We start from the raw sequence: 17,298 nt of genomic DNA, 5'->3' as shown, positions 1-17,298 counted from the left end.
GAAATAGCCGTTCTGTGATGCATTTTCTCCATTGTTTTTAATGGTAGGCCACTCAGATAGGCCTACATTATTATCAAACGGCCACTGTTTTAACTGTAACTTAAAGCGGGTACAGCCTCAGTATAAACAAACCCGCGCCAGAAGTTGCACAGAATTTTCACAACGTTCAAGTTTGCGCTCAGCAGACCTGAAATTTCAGTTCCCGAAACAATGAGGGAACATTGCTCAAGACCCTACACACTTGTGGAGATCTGAGATAATTTGATCTAAGCAATATGGTAAAACTTCCACCCAGCCTATTAGAGAGCAAATTGGAACTATTACAAAAGTGCTTACACCTGTGAAATCATTGCAGATCTCCACAAGTGCATAGGACTTTGGGCAGGGCTCGCCAACCCGGTTCCTGGAGAGTTACCGTCCTGTAGGTTCACTCCAACCCTAATAATTAACTGGTTGATGAGCTGAATAAGGTTAGTTACAACTGGGGATGGAGCAAATACCTACAGAATGGTAGCTCTCCAGGAACAGGGTTTGAGAGGCCTGGCTTAGGGTCTGGGCCAGGATTGCCCAATAGGCAGCACACTGGCCAAACGGGTGGTTTTATTTGTCCCCAAAGTTTAGCAAAAAAAATATAAAAACAAATCTATACAATTTCTGGGATTCCTGCGGTGAATTTGCTGTGTACAAATTAAAAATAACTATGTTCCGGCATGTAGATTTGGGATTGGCCACAAACTGCTAGGACTACAGCTTTAAATATATATAATTATGACACGTCATTTTATGGCAACTCCACTCTTGCTCTTCTGCATTCCAATCAAGCGATATGAGCAGGGCGGGAACACAATAGTGAGAGCGACACAGCCCATAATGACAGCTTTGAAAGAATGGAGTTAGCTACATTGTTGGATTCCTATCCATACGTTCTGAACGTTCTGTCTAGCACATTTTCACCGCAACCTTCCATGAACATACCTCTGTCCATTCCCCCCATTTGTTATAAACCACCTGCCAGTGCAGTAGTAATTATCAAGCTCTGTCATGATTCAATGTTCTATGTTTATGACACGACGGACAAAATGCTGTTTTAAGATAGCTAAACAATATGATTGAATAGGAGTCATATACATTTAAGCTTTTCCTCAACCCTGCCGTCAAAGATCATCAGTTGAAAGGACCACTGGCACTTGACCAGTGTTGTGAGCTACCAGCAGCAAGCTTGAAGAGAGTAGCGCTGTAGCTGCTAGTTACCATGCACAAAGTAATACATTCCATTTATATACTCACTTAGGATCGCATGTCACACGTGAGAAATGTGTTATCTCTGGCCATGATGCCAAGGTGAAGAAGATTTAATTCATCCGGAAGCAAAAAATTGAATGGAGACAATCTTCTCTGTCGCGAGTTTAGCCCAAACGCTTCTCCTCTACGTTACAGACTCAGTGCTGAAAAATAGCAATTTTACTTCCGGGAGAGGCTATACGGGCCAAAGGTGTGTATATAAATAATTGATATTGACATGGTGCCCTAATTGATGACTTATGTCGCACAGCGACAGTCGAGAAGAATTAAATTCGGTTGTCAGTCCTCCTGATGAGCCTTCCTGAAAAGTTGCTTCGTCGAAACCCGGAGCTGACAAGGTAAACATCTGTCGTTCTGCCCCTGAACAAGGCAGTTAACCCACTGTTCCCCATTTTTAAAAATATAATTTTCGTTGTTTGATATAAGACTAAAATCAGCTCAAATTTATTTTAATTTAGAAAATCTGTAACCAAGTAATCACACGCATAAATAGAGGCATGTGATTTTTATCCCAACGTAATCAAGGTTTAGTGTATATATGTTTGGGATTCTTGCGGTTAGTTTGCAGTGTACAAATGATTCATCCTGATGAGCCCTTCCCAGCTAGCTAATTTATGCTTGTGGCTAGACACTTCAGCGAGAATTTGAAATTTCTCTGCCAATGTTGGGACTTGTGAATGTTTTTATCGGAGTAAAAAAAAAAATTTTTTACAAACATGTAGCTAGACATTAATGCTGTAGTTCTACATTTTGGGTGACACTCACTGCAATAAATTATTAGCCTAAGAGTAGGACCAGATTCAGTAACAGTCACTTCAGCATAAAGTAAATTGAAATACATTTGCCAAAATTATAATTACTCCGGTCTATACAGAAATACATTAATTTTAAATACTTCACCAGAAAGCATGACTTAGCCAGGATAATTTGCTTCTTTTAAAGCTGCGGATTGTTTCAAATCACAAGCGTGTAGACCTATACGGTTGTGTGGCGAAGACCTTGGTGCCTCTCGCCGGAATGCGCTGAGCTGTCTTGTGCAGTCATTATTTTGTTTGCCATTTTGTTTATTTTGATCAATTCCCCATTACCTGTCACCAGTAGTAAATGTACCGTTAATCGCGTCATTAATTTATGTTAATGCATAGATTAATTAGTCCTAGATTAATTAGTCCTCCATTCTCATTCTCGGAGTGGAAACTTTTGCAGAGTTCAACCTGTTACACTTGTGAGAAACAAGTTTTGGTTTATTTCATACCACTTACGAATTTTTCATAGAATTTTGTTTGGAGCGCTCGATGTGAGCAATGGTAATGTGTCTGTTTTCTCTGTCATCTTAATGTTAACGGAACGCTTGCACCTGTAGAAGTAGGCTAACTGGCCTGCTGCGTGCAAATTTAGGAAAGTGCCCATTTGGGGACGTTTGATTACTGATTGTCTTCTCAGCACCACTAATAAGCTGCGTTTCTCAGTATTTTTTTTCTTCGCCTCACACAGTAAGTCAACGAAGTCCTTTTTTTTAATGATAATAGTTCCTCACAGTATTTAAAAAATATTTCCAACACTCTCGATAAATCACCAGGTCTTGGTGTGAAAGAGCAAAATGTAATGCTCTGAGGACACCATATATCCAGCGCTAACGTCATAAAAAACCTGAACACATTTCCCTTTGTGCAAAATCAGCTGTTTGTCCGGAGCTCATTGGTGCAGGAAACCCGAGGGCCCGGAATAGGCTAGTTGATACAATGTTGCAAATTCGCTGGCAACAGCTTCGGGCTGGACCTTCAAATATAAACAGTCATTGGGCCGGAGCCAGTTGATTGATTTGATAGGCTACAATGTTGCACTTCATAGCTCAAGTCAAGACAGATGGAGTAGAGCGATGAATGCGTTTATATTTGTCAGCTTTCTGTATTTTTACTTAGTTCACAATGGAAGTTATGTGCCTACTGCTACATTGGCCAGGGGTCTCCAACAGGTCGATCGCGTAGCTCGCCAAACAATTCTGAAAGTGCATGCAATTTTCACGTGTTCCACCGCCCACTGTCATAAACAAATCTCACATGTAGGCCCTATCAGACACCGCAAGCTCCCAGCTAATATCTAATCAACATTGGCATTATCCCACCCCTGGTTAGACACCATTGGCTTAAAAATCCAAACCTAACACAATATCTGCCAATTTCCAGCAATATTGCCCCTGTCTGTGGGGCGCACTTTGTTAATCACTCCATGTGTAGCCAGTTGATGTGATCACCATCTTGTGAGTTTTTAAAAATACTTTCCCCAAAACCTTCTCAACTAAATGTTAATTGCAAAGTAGGCTTACCTGGCAGAAGTGTATCATGAGTAAGTATATAATTTGTATCTACACCGAACAAAAATATAAACGCAACAATTTCAAAGATTTTACTGACTGTTCATAGGAAATTCAGTGAATTGAAATTAATTCATTAGGCCTTAATCTATGGATTTCACAAGACTGGGAATATATATATATATATATATATATATATATCTGTTGGTCACAGATACCTTAAAAAATAGGCCTCATGATCTCTTCACAGTATTTCTGTCCATTCAAATTGCCGTCGATAAAATGCAACTGGTTGTTGTCCGTAGCTTATGACTGCCCATACCAAAACCCCACCGCCACCATGGGGCACTCTGCAGTCAGGTCAAGACCTTGGTGTGGGCAACGGCTTCCCTGAAACAGTTTGACAGTTTGTGCAGAAATCCTTCCGTGGTGCAATTAAAGGGCCAGATGCGCAATTAAAAGGGGAATTGCACTCAATTTGTTAGTTTTCTTCCAGACCTAAAGAAATGTGTCTTAAGTATTGACATGGGCTCAGAACATCAAATGTTGTTGTTTCTCCATGAACAATTGTAATTTTAAGAGTGAAAATAAAACTGATTTTGGGGGGGAAATACAGATTTTATTAACCATTATTTTACCAGGTATATTGACAGAAAACACAGTGCACTACTTCCTTGTACATTAAGGACCTGGGGAAGAGTTGCAGGGGAGAGGAGGAGAATGTGCCTATTTGAAAGCTAGGAAAAAAATGAGTAGCTCAGGATATGTTTCATTTTTTTAAAGTAGCTCTCATACTAGAACAGGCCAGACCCCATGGCTCTCTTCATTCCATGCGCTCATTTCTTTAGCCGCCAATGGCTAACTGTGAATCAATGTGTACATGTATGGCAGAGGCTGGTGCTCTGGCATTAGTGGAATTTTAACTTTTAGATTTTATCATTTTAATTCCGATTAGTATTATTAACCACGTGACAATGATTTTGAGAAACTAAAACGTTATTCGATTTTGAGAAACAAAACAATTATTAAAATGAAACTCTTCCATGTAAAATGCACATATGAAAATCATAACTGGCATGCAGATCAGTAGAAATTGAAGGATAAATTGTAAGCTTCCCCAAACTTGAAACTCGTGTTTTGCCTTGGAATAGATTATTGTGAACAGAGCACACATTTCTTTATATCATAGGCAAAATTGCCAGAGGGGATGAGTGGGACATGTCCATGTAGAATTGGTTATAATTTTTTTTTGGTCAGGGGCACCCCATATAGCATATGAACACATCATAAGCAATGGCAAAATGTGTAGAATTGTAGGACATTTGCTTCAACAGTTGACTTTGGGCACAAAAAAGGTCCAACTCCTCCTCTTTCACAATTTTCAAGCAGAAATGGGCTGTGCATTTGGTGGTTTCTTGTTGTCATTTGGTCATGCGACTGACATAGCTAGTTTGTTAGCTAAGCTAGCCAATGTAGCTAGCCAGTAACTCCTATGTTTGTGTTGACATAATTTTTCAGGATTTGTTTTTGGACAGAAGCTGTAGAGATCGGTAAGAAATGGCACTTCTGTAGCCAAATATCTTTATATATATATCTTTTTTTCCTTCTTTTTTTTCTTCCATTAAATTACCTGGTGTGATGGTGCATTGATTAATTACAGTTTAAAGATGTTATTTTAGAGTTTTTGCCCAAAGTCAACCTTTAAAGTAATTGTCCAGTGTTTCCAGATTTCTATGAAATATCACTTAAAATGAATTACATTGAGTAGCCTGATTGGATGGGCCTGGCTTCCCCAGTGGGTCAGGCCTGGCTCCCAAGTGTGTGGGCCTATTCTCTCCTAGGCCCACCCCTGACTGCGTCTCTGCCCAGTCATGTGAAATGCGTAGATTAGGGCCTAATGAATTTATTTCAATTGACTGATTTTCTTATGAACTGTAACTCGTCAAAATCTTAGAAATTGTTGCGTTTATATTTTTGTTCAGTATACATTGAGGTTTTTCTATGCATCAGCAGGACAAAACGGCAGAGTCCGGTAAGATCTCTAATATTAAGGAATTATTGAGGTTCTGCTTACCTGAGTTAGAATACCTCATGATAAACTGTAGACAAGTGGTCACCAACCTTTTCTGAGTAAAGATCAATTTTGCAGTCAAAAAGCAAGCTGAGATCTACTGCTCTGATTTGTTTTTTAAACATGACTTAAAATATGTAACATTAACTTTAATAAAATGTTTATTCACAAATACGAGTGAAATACTTGCACAGTGGAACCCTGATCACCTGCCAATGTGGCTAGTGAAATTGAGATTTTACCCGCCAATTCCAAAATCTACTCGCATTTGGGGGTGGCAGGTGTTAATTTTAGGCCCTGGATCAGTTGGTGTAGCATTTGCAAGGCACAGCTGAATATAAATTGAAATAATTTACACTTAAGTGTATGTAAACTTCCGGCATCAACTGTATATGGGAGAGGAAGGTAGAGGAAGGACGAGCTAAAAACAAACCAAATAAAACTGTTGTAAAATAGACTGTCCATAAAATGTATATAGTATGCATAAGCTGGAAAGACAAGCCTAAGCGTTGTTCACTAGTTTGCTCCAATTGGGGGAGGTGTGGTAGGGTTGGAGGGTAATAAAATAAATATATATTTTTTAAAACATATGTACAGTTGAAGTCGGAAGTTTACATACACTTAAGTTGGAGTCATTAAAACTCGTTTTTCAACCACTCCACAAATTTCTTGTTAACAAACTATAGTTTTGGCAAGTCGGTTAGGACATCTACTTTGTGCATGACACAAGTAATTTTTGCAACAATTGTTTACAGACAGATTATTTCACATACAATTCACTATATCACAATTCCAGTGGGTCAGAAGTTTACATACACTAAGTTGACTGTGCCTTTAAACAGCTTGGAAAATGATGTCATGGCTTTAGAAGCTTCTGATGGGCCAAGTGACATCATTTGAGTCAATTGGATGTGTACCTGTGGATGTATTTCAAAGCCTACCTTCAAACTCAGTGCCTCTTTGCTTGACATCATGGGAAAATCAAAAGAAATCAGCCAAGACCTCAGAAAAACAATTGTAGACCTCCACAAGTCTGGTTCATCCTTGGGAGCAATTTCCAAACAACTGAAGGTACCACATTGATCTGTACAAACAATAGTACGCAAGTATAAACACCATGGGACCACGCAGCCATCATAGCGCTCAGGAAGGAGACGCGTTCTGTCTCCTAGAGACGCTTTGGTGCGAAAAGTGCAAATCAATCCCAGAACAACAGCAAAGGACCTTGTGAAGATGCTGGAGGAAACGGGTACAAAAGTATCTATATCCACAGTAAAACAAGTCCTATATCGACAAAACCTGAAAGGCCGCTTGGCAAGGAAGAAGCCACTGCTCCAAAACCGCCATAAAAAAGCCAGACTATGGTTTGCAATTGCACATGGTGACAAAGATCGTACTTTTGGAGAAATGTCCTCTGGTCTGATGAAACAAAAATAGAACTGTTTGGCCATAATGACCATTGTTTTGATTGGAGGGAAAAGGGGGATGCTTGCAAGCTGAAGAACACCATCCCAACCGTGAAGCACGGGGGTGGCAGCATTATGTTGTGGGGGTGCTTTGCTGCAGGAGGGACTGGTGCACTTCACAAAATAGATGGCATCATGAGGTAGGAAAATTATGTGGATATATTGAAGCAACATCTCGAGACATCAGTCAGGAAGTTTAAAGCTTGGTCGCAAATGGGTCTTCCAAATGGACAATAACCCCAAGCATACTTCCAAAGTTGCGGCAAAATGGCTTAAGGACAACAAAGTCAAGGTATTGGAGTGGCCATCACAAAGCCCTGACCTCAATAATATAGAACATTTGTGGGCAGAACTGAAAAAGTGTGTGCGAGCAGGGAGGCCAACAAACCTGACTCAGTTACACCAGCTCTGTCAGGAGGAATGGGCCAAAATTCACCCAACTTATTGTGAGAAGCTTGTGGAAGGCTACTTGACACGTTTGACCCAAGTTAAGCAATTTAAAGGCAATGCTCCCAAATACTTATTGAGTGTATGTAAACTTCTGACCCACTGGGAATGTGATGAAAGAAATAAAAGCTGAAATAAATCACTCTACTATTATTCTGACATTTCACATTCTTAGGATCACCACTTTATTTCTAACTGACCTATGACAGGGAATTTTTACAAGGATTAAATGTCAGGAATTGTGACAAACTGAGTTTACATACACCTTAGCCAAATACATTTAAACTTCTGACTTTAACTGTACAATTATTGCATAAACTGTAGTCTTTCAAATTTGTGATTGACTTAGTGTTGTTTGTCTATTGCTGTTTTTGTGTAACATACTTTCAGATCACTGAAACCCCACCTGATGTGGTGGAAGTTGTCGAACCAGCCCTTCGAGGACCACCTTCATGCACGGACTGAGAAGGATGTGGAGGTTTTTGACGTGGTAAAAATAATTGTCTGCTGTTCATTTATTTTCTGGCCCTCTCCAAGAGATATGTAAGAAATGTATTTGTAATATGAAATATAATTGCATTTAGTCCTGTTATCAATCAATGTGAGACTGAACATCGACAAGGCGCAGGAGAAACAGAAGGAGAGCTACCAGGGGAGAATCAAGAAGGGGGGGGAAAAGTACTTCGACATCCGGGCGAATTACTCGGTTTGGAAGAAGGTCGAAAGGAAGGCGAGACTTGGGGAAACCTCGCTGCTTTTTCGTTCCTAACTGGAGTCACCACCCGTTAAGGTGAATATAAAACCTCAGATAATAACTATTTTCATTTGCACACAAAATAACCTGAAGCTAATTTTAGTTTCCCTATCACTGATATTTTTCTCTTTGTCTTCCTAGGGTTACCTCGGTGGAAGCTAACAATCTTCTCCAGTTGGACGGTCGACCACTGAAAGCCCTGATGCCCTACACTTCAGTGAAGCCCATTAGAAAAGTATGTTAAGCTTTGGTTGACATTTGTGAAAGCAAGAAATTGTAGTTATGCTGAATGTACCTCTTCAATTTACCTTTTCAAATGACTTTAGGATCATCGACTGTCCGAGCCCCCCAGGAGGTATCCCATCCACCAGAGCCAGTGAGTTCAGATCAGTCTGGTTCTCTGTGCTCTGAGTCGGAAGGGGACCAGCCTGATGTCCTCCATTACCAACCACTCTCCAACTTTTCATTACATCATATTCAGCTACTGTTATTGTCATGTTGTCATTATCTGCTAAGAAAGTTTTGTTGCTCTATCATGCTGGGCACATAATATGTGCGATACACAGATTAACTAAAAACACTAGCACTGCAAACATTCAGAACAAAGAGAGCAGCAGTGCCTGGCCTTTGCAGTTTCCCTCTTCAAGTCCCTCTTCTGAGACTGGCTGCCTGTTGTGAACAAGTGACAGGAAGAACCTCCCACCCACACAGCAACCACCTCCTTTATATTCCACACACCATAATTCTGTATTTTAGTTTTGATTGCCATGAGTGTACAAAATAAAATTAATGACACAACTGTACCAAAAGAATATCAAAGTTTATATATTAAAATCTTTAATGTTGCCAGGTTGGTTTTCACAGCTGTTTCACAAGGTGTTCATTGTTAATTGTAAGGAGTTCCTTGATGGTATTTATTAGTTCCACATTACTCATTGTTGTATCCTAGGTCCTTCAATAGATACATATATTCAACCACAAGGGTGTACTAATGAGCTATGTGAGATAGAAGGGGAAAAAAGTATCATAATAGAGGACTACTGAAATGATATTATTTCAGTGTAGATCAGGGAAGGGCAGGTTAAAATATAAACATGACAGCCAGACAAGCCAGTGTATGAATCAAATGGATTTGCATATGAATGGAGAGGAAATTAGCTGATGTGTCAAGCAGATTACACATTTTCTTTGCTATTTCTGAAAAGTATCTGTCATGTCCTGACCATAGAAAGCTCTTATTTTCTATGATCGAGTAGGTCAGGGCGTGGCTGGGGGTTGATCTAGTTTATTTATTTCTATGTTAGTTATTTGTATGATGGTCCAGAGCCTCCAGCGGCGGTCCAGAGCCTCCACCGAGGCTGGCGGATTCGCAGGATGAGAGGGTTCTTCGTCCTGCACCAGAGCCGCCTTCAATGCTTGCGGATCTGCAGGATGGGAGGGTTCTTCGTCCTGCACTAGAGCCACCACCCCCCATAACCCTCCCTTTTTGTTGTTTCAGGTTTTGTGGTCGGAGTCTGCACCTTTTTGGGGGGGGGGGAAGCTGTACTGTCACGTCCTGACTATAGAAAGCTCTTATTTTCTATGAAAGAGTAGGTCAGGGTGTGACTGGGAGTTGATCTATTTCTATGTGGGGTTCTAGGTTTTATTTTCTATGTTGGTGATTTGTATGATTCCCAATTAGAGACAGCTGGTAATCGTTGTCTCTAATTGGGGATCATACTTAAGTAGCTTGTTTTTCACTTGGGGGTTATGGGATATTGTTTATGTGTAGTTGCATTGTTAGTCATGGTTTGTTTATTCTTTTATTTGTTTTGTATTTTTCGAAAGTTTCACTTTGTAATAAATTATGTGGAACGCTACTCACGCTGCGCCTTGGTCCAATCATTATTATGACGAACGTGACAGTATCAATGTTTAAGACATGGATTTCATGTTGCTGTAATGTTAACAAGGTACCCAAAAGTGGTTTGAAGTAATGTTTTCATCTTATTAGCTTAACAATACTTGTTTAAACAGCAAAATTGTAGTGGAAATCTGACTTGTTTGTGTAGCGGGGATGAAAATGTAATTTAAGCTGTAAAGATCTCCAAAATTTGAATCAATAGGTCATCACACCGTTGATATAGCAACGGACGCTAATAGTTTATCGAATCCCATTGTGACGCAGGTGGGGACACTGTTTGGCTGGGGGACATTATTTGGCATGGCAGGCCCTCAGATCCTCAAATTATACAGCTGCATCTTTGAAAGCATCTTCACTGGCTGCATCAACGCTTGGTATGGCAACTGCTCGGCATCTGACCACAAGGTGCTACAGAAGGCAGTGCGTACACCCAGCCACCCAAGTCATACACTGTGTTCGAATACCCATACTAACATACTGGATACTTAATGAGTATATACTACATGCTATATACTATTAGTTCATTTTAGTATACTGCAAACGAATGGTATAATTTCAGTTGAGTGTACTAGTGCTTCACCTGTCTACCTGAAGTTGATTCTGTTGCTATGCAACCTCTTTTTAGCATAACAAATGACTAGCTAGACCTGCACACTGACACTCCAACACACACTACATACACTCACACACAACACATGCATATTGACGCCACACTCACACAGAAACACTAACACTCTTCACATATGCTGCTGCTACTCTGTTTATTATAGAATGCATTCAGAAAGTATTCAGACCCCTTGACCCCTTCCACATTTTATGTTACAGCCTTATTCTAAAATGTATTAAATTGTTTTTTTCCCACATCAATCTACACACAATACCATATAATGACAAAGCAAAAACAGGTTTTTAGAAATGTTTGCAAATGTAAATAAAAAAGAAATCACATTTACATAAGTATTCATTAAGGATGGTATAACAAAGCAACTGTAACTCTGAAAGTGTACGCATTCTATGTATCAAGTTATCTAAATGTTGTATAAAATATGATTAAATATGTGAATACTTTTGTGAAGATAGCAATGTGATTTTAGCCTTCTAAATGTGATTTATTTTTTATATAAACTTGTGCCCAGTCAGTAACCACGCCAAGTGAGTAACCAAGTCAGCACAGACAATTTTTCGTCGTAAGGGAATGCCCCCTTTTTAGCCGAGGATAAAAGCCTTGGTAACAAAATTTACATTAGACCAAGTAGACGGGCGGTGAGCCGGACATTACGAATGGTTGAAACTACCAGACTAGACAGCGTGGAGCGCTGGCTACACGGCTGAAAATGTTGAGGCCAGTTATAGGAGGCCAAAGTAGGCACAAGAGGAGTTTTGACCAGGATGGGAGTAGCCCTGTCTAGATGGATGCTATAGGCATCTCCAGGGGAGTTCCAGATTAATACAAAGCTATGAATCAAATAGGTGAAGGCTTTACCACTACGTTCTTTTGGTGGTTGATAATAAATAAAAATGTAGATTGGATTAATTACATCTATTATAATCAACAGAGATTCATGAATGAAACTGGGGATGCAGTAAAGGGGATCTCTGACCAATTATCCGCCACCTCCCTCATGACCTGGCAAAATAGGCTGGCTCTCAATATGTTATTGGCAGAAAAGGGCGGGGTATGTAGAATGATAGGGGTTCATTGCTGTACGTTTATTCCTAATAACACATCACCAGATGGATCAGTGACCAAGGCCCTGTCCGGTTTAACTTCTCTAGGAACGGGGGGCAGTATTGAGTAGCTTGGATGAAAAGCATGCCCAAAGTAAAATGCCTGCTACTAAGGCCCAAAAGCTAGAATATGCATATAATTAGTAGATTTGGATAGAAAACACTCTGAAATTTCTAAAACTGTTTGAATGATGTCTGTGAGTATAACAGAACTCATATGGCAGGCAAAAACCTGAGAAAAAATCCAACCAGGAAGTGGGAAATCTGAGGTTTGTAGTTTTTCAAGTGATTGCCTATCAAATATACAGTGTCTGTGGGGTCATATTGCACTTCCTAAGGCTTCCACTAGATGTCAACAGTCTTTAGAACGTTGTTTCAGGCTTCTACTGTGAATGGGGAGAGAATAAGAGCTGGTTGTATCAGGTGTCTGGAAAATTAGCATGAGCTCAATCATGCGCGCGGCCGTGAGAGCGAGCTGCCTTTCCTTTCAATTCTAAAGACAAAGGAATTGTCCGGTTGGAATATTATTGAAGATTTATGATAAAAACATCCTAAAGATCGATTCTATACATCGTTTGACATGTTTCTACGAACTGTAATGTAACTATTTTGACTTTTTGTCTGGACTAAACTCGCACGCTTAGTGAATTTGGAGTGCTGGACTAAACGCGCAAACAAAATGGAGGTATTTGGACATAAATATGAACTTTATCGAACAAAACGAACATGTGATAACTCTGAAACCAAATACCAGGAAAGAGGCCTCCCCAACTTAGGTAAGGGGGAGTAACTGTTAGGAATGGCTAGAAGATAATGAGAAATGATGTGTTAGTATCGTGGAAAAATACAGCCCACCTAAAGGGAGGTGGAGTTTCTACTGGTGTGTGTGTGTGTGAGTTATAAAATGACTGTTCTCATTTTTGACTTCAGAGTACTCTCTGAATAAAGAATTAACCTTTTGCAGAATCTGAGACTTTGCCTAATTATTATTAAACCCAGGGTCTTATAAACCTCGGGGAATTGGTCAAAGCTTAAATGATTGTTTAGTTATCATCATTGGGATTGAAAATTCTCGTGACATGGACATGTCCATCCGGCTGGACAACCTGCTGGCTACCCGCGGACGTTCTGATTGGGGTCCGGTGGTTCCATCCTCCCGCTCCCCCTCTCCGATACCCATGGAGCTGGGAGGGGCGGTGCGCAGGGAGACCGGAGGGGGTTCCCGCTCGTGTACCATCTGTGGCCGCAGAGGTCACACTGCCGGTCGTTGCCGGGTTGGTTCCTCTGGGGATCGAGGCAGCAGGCAGGGCACTCTGGCATCAACTCCAGGTGAGCCGGCACCATTCTCACCCAGAACCCTCTGTTGCACAGATGTTTGTGTTTGTCACTTTCCCTGAGTTTTCCCCGCATTCCCAGCATAAGGCGCTCGTCGATTCAGGCGCAGCTGGGAATTTTATTGACAGAGCTTTAGCCCATAGTTTGGGGATCCCCATCGTTCCCGTGGATGTGCCTTTCCCCATTCACGCTTCAGATAGTCGACCATTAGGGTCAGGGTGGATTAGGCAGGTCACCGCTCCTTTTGGCATGGTGACGCAAGGGGGTCATATGGAGAAAATGTGTCTCTTCCTTATTGACTCTCCTGCGTTTCCCGTGGTGCTGTGCCTACCCTGGTTAGCTTGTCACAACCCCACTGTTTGTTGGCCTCAGAGGGCTCTCATGGGGTGGTCGCGAGAGTGCTCAGGTAGGTGTTTAGGGGTTTCCGTTGGTGCTACTATGGTGGAGAGTCCAGACCAGGTCTTCACCGTGCGCATTCCCCCTGAATATGCCGATTTGGCTCTCGCCTTCTCCAAAAAGAAGGCGACTCAATTACCACCTCATCGACGGGGCGATTGTGCGATAGATCTCCTGGTAGACGCTGCACTTCCCAGGAGTCACGTGTATCCTCTCACAGGCGGAGACGGAGGCTATGGAAACATATGTCTCCGAATCCCTGCATCAGGGGTACATTCGGGCTCCACTTCACCCGCCTCCTCGAGTTTCTTTTTTGTGAAGAAGGAGGGAGGTCTGCGCCCGTGTATTGACTATCGGGGTCTGAATCAGATCACTGTGAGGTATAGTTACCCGCTACCGCTCATAGCCACAGCAATAGAGTCAATGCACGGGGCGCTTCTTCACCAAATTAGATCTCAAGAGCACTTGCAACATGGTGCGTATCCGAGAGGGAGACGAGTGGAAGACGGCTTTCAGTACCACCTCTGGGCACTATGATTACCTCGTCATGCCGTACGGGTTGATGAATGTGCCATGAGTCTTCCAAGCCTTTGTAGACAAGATTTTCAGGGACCTGCACTGGCAGGGTGTAGTGGTGTATATTGATGACATTTTGATATACTCCGCTACACGCGCAGAGCATGTGTCCCTGGTGCGCAGAGTGCTTGGTTGCCTGTTGGAGCATGACCTGTACGTCAAGGTTGAGAAATGCCTGTTCTTCCAACAGTCCGTCTCCTTCCTAGGGTATCGCATTTCCAACTCAGGGGTGGAGATGGAGAGTGACTGCATTGCAGCCGTGCGTAATTGGCCGACCCTCACCACGGTAAAGGAGGTGCAGCGGTTCTTAGGGTTTTCCAACTACTACCGGAGGTTTATCCGGGGTTTTGGTCAAGTAGCGGCTCCCATTACCTCACTGCTGAAGGGGGTCCGGTGTGCTTGGAGTGGACAGCTGAGGCGGACAGGGCTTTTAGTCATCTGAGGGCTCTGTTTACCTCGGCTCCCGTGCTGGCCCATCCAGATCCCTCTTTGGCGTTCATAGTGTAGGTGGACGCATCTGAGGCTGGGATAGGAGCTGTGCTCTCTCAGCGCTCGGGTACGCCACCGAAGCTCTGTCCCTGTGCCTTCTTCTCGAAGAAGCTCAGCCCGGTGGAGCGGAACTCTGACGTGGGGGACCGGGAGTTGTTGGCTGTCGTCAAGGCCAAGAAGGTGTGGAGACATTGGTTTGAGGGGGCTAGACACCCTTTTCTCATCTGGACTGACCACCGCAATCTAGAGTACATCCGGGTAGCGAGGAGACTGAACCCTCGCCAGGCAAGGTGGGCCATGTTTTTCACCCGTTTTGTGTTTACCCTTTCTTACAGACCAGGCTCCCAGAACGCGAAGGCAGACGCATTGTCCCGGCTGTATGACACAGAGGAGCGGTCCATGGATCCCACTCCGAAACTCCCCGCCTCCTGCCTGGTGGCGCCGGTAGTGTGGGAGCTGGACACGGGCATTGAGCAGGTGTTACGTGCAGAGCCCGCTCCCATCCAGTGTCCCGCTGGGCGTCTGTATGTCCCGTCTGCTGTCCGTGACCGGTTGATCTATTGGGCCCACACGTCACCCTCCTCTGGTCATCCTGGGATCTGTAGGACAGTGCGCTGTTTGAGCCGGAGGTACTGGTGGCCTACCTTGGCTAAGGACGTGAGGGTTTATGTTTCCTCCTGCTCGTTGTGCGCCCAGTGTAAGGCTCCTAGGCACCTGCCCAGAGGTAAGCTACACCCCTTACCCGTTCCACAGCGGCCTTGGTCGCACCTGTCGGTGGATTTTCTTACTGATCTTGCACTCTCACAGGGTAACACCGTGATCCTGGTTGTTGTGGATCGTTTCTCTAAGTCCTGTCGTCTCCTCCCTCTGCCCGGTCTCACTACGGCCCTACAGACTGCGGAGGCCTTGTTTACACACACATCTTCCGGCACTATGGGGTGCCTGAGGATATAGTGTCTGATCGGGGTCCCCAGTTCACGTCTAGGGTCTGGAAGGCGTTCATGGAACGTCTGGGGGTCTCAATCAGCCTTACTTCAGGGTTTCACCCCGAGAGTAATGGGCAGGTGGAGGGAGTGAACCAGGATGTGGGCAGGTTTCTGCGGTCCTACTGCCGGGACCGGCCGGGGGAGTGGGCGGAGTTCATGCCCTGGGCCGAGATGGCACAGAACTCGCTCCGACACTCCTCTACTAACATCTCTCCCTTCCAGTGCGTACTGGGGTACCAGCCGGTTCTGGCGCCTTGGCATCAGGGTCAGACCGAGGTTCCTGCGGTGGACGACTGGTTCAGGCACGCGGAGGAGACATGGGAAGCCGTCCGTGTTCACCTTCAGTAGGCCGTGACGCGCCAGAAGGTTAATGCAGATCGCCACCGCAGTGAGACCCCGGCTCTCGACCCGAAATCTGCCCCTCCGCCTGCCCTACCGGAAGCTGGGTCCGCGGTTTGTGGGGCCATTTAAAGTCCTGAGGAGAGTGAACGAGGTTTGTTATAGGTTACAGCTTCCACCCAATTATCGTATTAACCCCTCGTTCCATGTGTCTTTCCTCAGGCCAGTGGTGGCTGGCCCACTCCAGTAGTCTGAGGTGCGGGAGGTTCCTCCGCCCCCTCGGGACATCGGGGGGGCTCCGGCGTACTCCATTCGCTCCATACTGGATTTGAGGCGCCAGGCGAGGGGCCTTCAGTATCTCGTGGAGTGGGAGGGGTACGGTCCAGAGGAGAGGTGCTGGGTTCCAGTCGAGGACGTGTTGGACCCATCTATGCTGCAGGAGTTCCACCGTCTTCGTCCGGATCACCATGCGCCTCGCCCTCCGGGTCGTCCCCGAGGCCGGTACTCTGGAGGGGGATCGATTTGGAGGTGGAGGGTCCGTCATGGTCTGGGGCAGTGTGTCACAGCATCATCGGACTGAGCTTGTTGTCATTGCGGGCAATCTCAACGCTATGCATTACAGGGAAGACATCCTCCTCCCTCATGTTGGATCGGAGGGTGAGGGCTAGGGCCATCCCCCCCAGAAATGTCCGGGAACTTGCAGGTGCCTTGGTGGAAGAGTGGGGTAACATCTCACAGCAAGAACTGGCAAATCTGGTGCAGCCCATGAGGAGGAGATGCACTGCAGTATTTAATGCAGCTGGTGGCCACACCAGAGACTGACTTTTACTTTTGATTTTGACCCCCCCTTTGTTCAGGGACACATTATTCCATTTCTGTTAGTCACATGTCTGTGGAACTTGTTCAGTTTATGTCTCAGTTGTTGAATCTTGTTATGTTCATAGAAATATTTACACATGTTAAGTTTGCTGAAAATAAATGCAGTTGACAGTGAGATTACATTTCTTTTTTTGCTGAGTTTAGATTCAATGGTTGTAAAGATGTGGAGAGGTCTGGCCGTAATAAAGAGAAGCTCAGATTTTTTGACACCACACTCCAAAAAGCAAGTTCTGCAGGCTCTAGTTTTGTCTAATCTTGATTATTGTCCAGTCATGTGGTCCAGTGCTGCAAGGAAAGACCTAGTTAAGCTGCA

The 17,298-nt window shown here is 43.7% G+C and overlaps 1 protein-coding gene and 1 long non-coding RNA gene across 6 annotated transcripts in view; one reads left to right on the top strand and one right to left on the bottom strand.

The window, feature by feature from the left end:
- Window positions 1–1,564, bottom strand: part of LOC106576851 (zinc finger DHHC-type palmitoyltransferase 16) — a 30,749-nt gene extending 29,185 nt beyond the window's left edge. For all 3 annotated transcript variants that reach the window (XR_006760302.1, XR_006760303.1, XM_014154328.2), the window contains exon 1: window positions 1,288–1,564. The gene's annotated coding sequence lies outside the window, so the exon portion shown is untranslated. The remainder of the gene's footprint in view (window positions 1–1,287) is intronic.
- On the top strand, window positions 1,476–9,157 carry LOC123728692 (uncharacterized). 3 transcript variants are annotated; one of them, XR_006760306.1, is made up of 5 exons: window positions 1,476–1,640; window positions 7,991–8,090; window positions 8,207–8,390; window positions 8,496–8,589; window positions 8,681–9,157. It is a non-coding gene; the product is annotated as an uncharacterized lncRNA (long non-coding RNA). The 3 variants fall into 3 exon arrangements; XR_006760304.1 differs by having other exon boundaries at window positions 8,185–8,390; XR_006760305.1 differs by having other exon boundaries at window positions 7,991–8,390.
- Window positions 9,158–17,298: the final 8,141 nt, after the last annotated feature.

This window comes from Salmo salar, chromosome ssa18 (genome assembly GCF_905237065.1).
Source record: "Salmo salar chromosome ssa18, Ssal_v3.1, whole genome shotgun sequence".
Lineage (NCBI taxonomy): Eukaryota > Metazoa > Chordata > Actinopteri > Salmoniformes > Salmonidae > Salmo > Salmo salar.
Note: the sequence above shows the minus strand (reverse complement) of the source record. Positions and strands in the feature narration are given on the sequence as shown.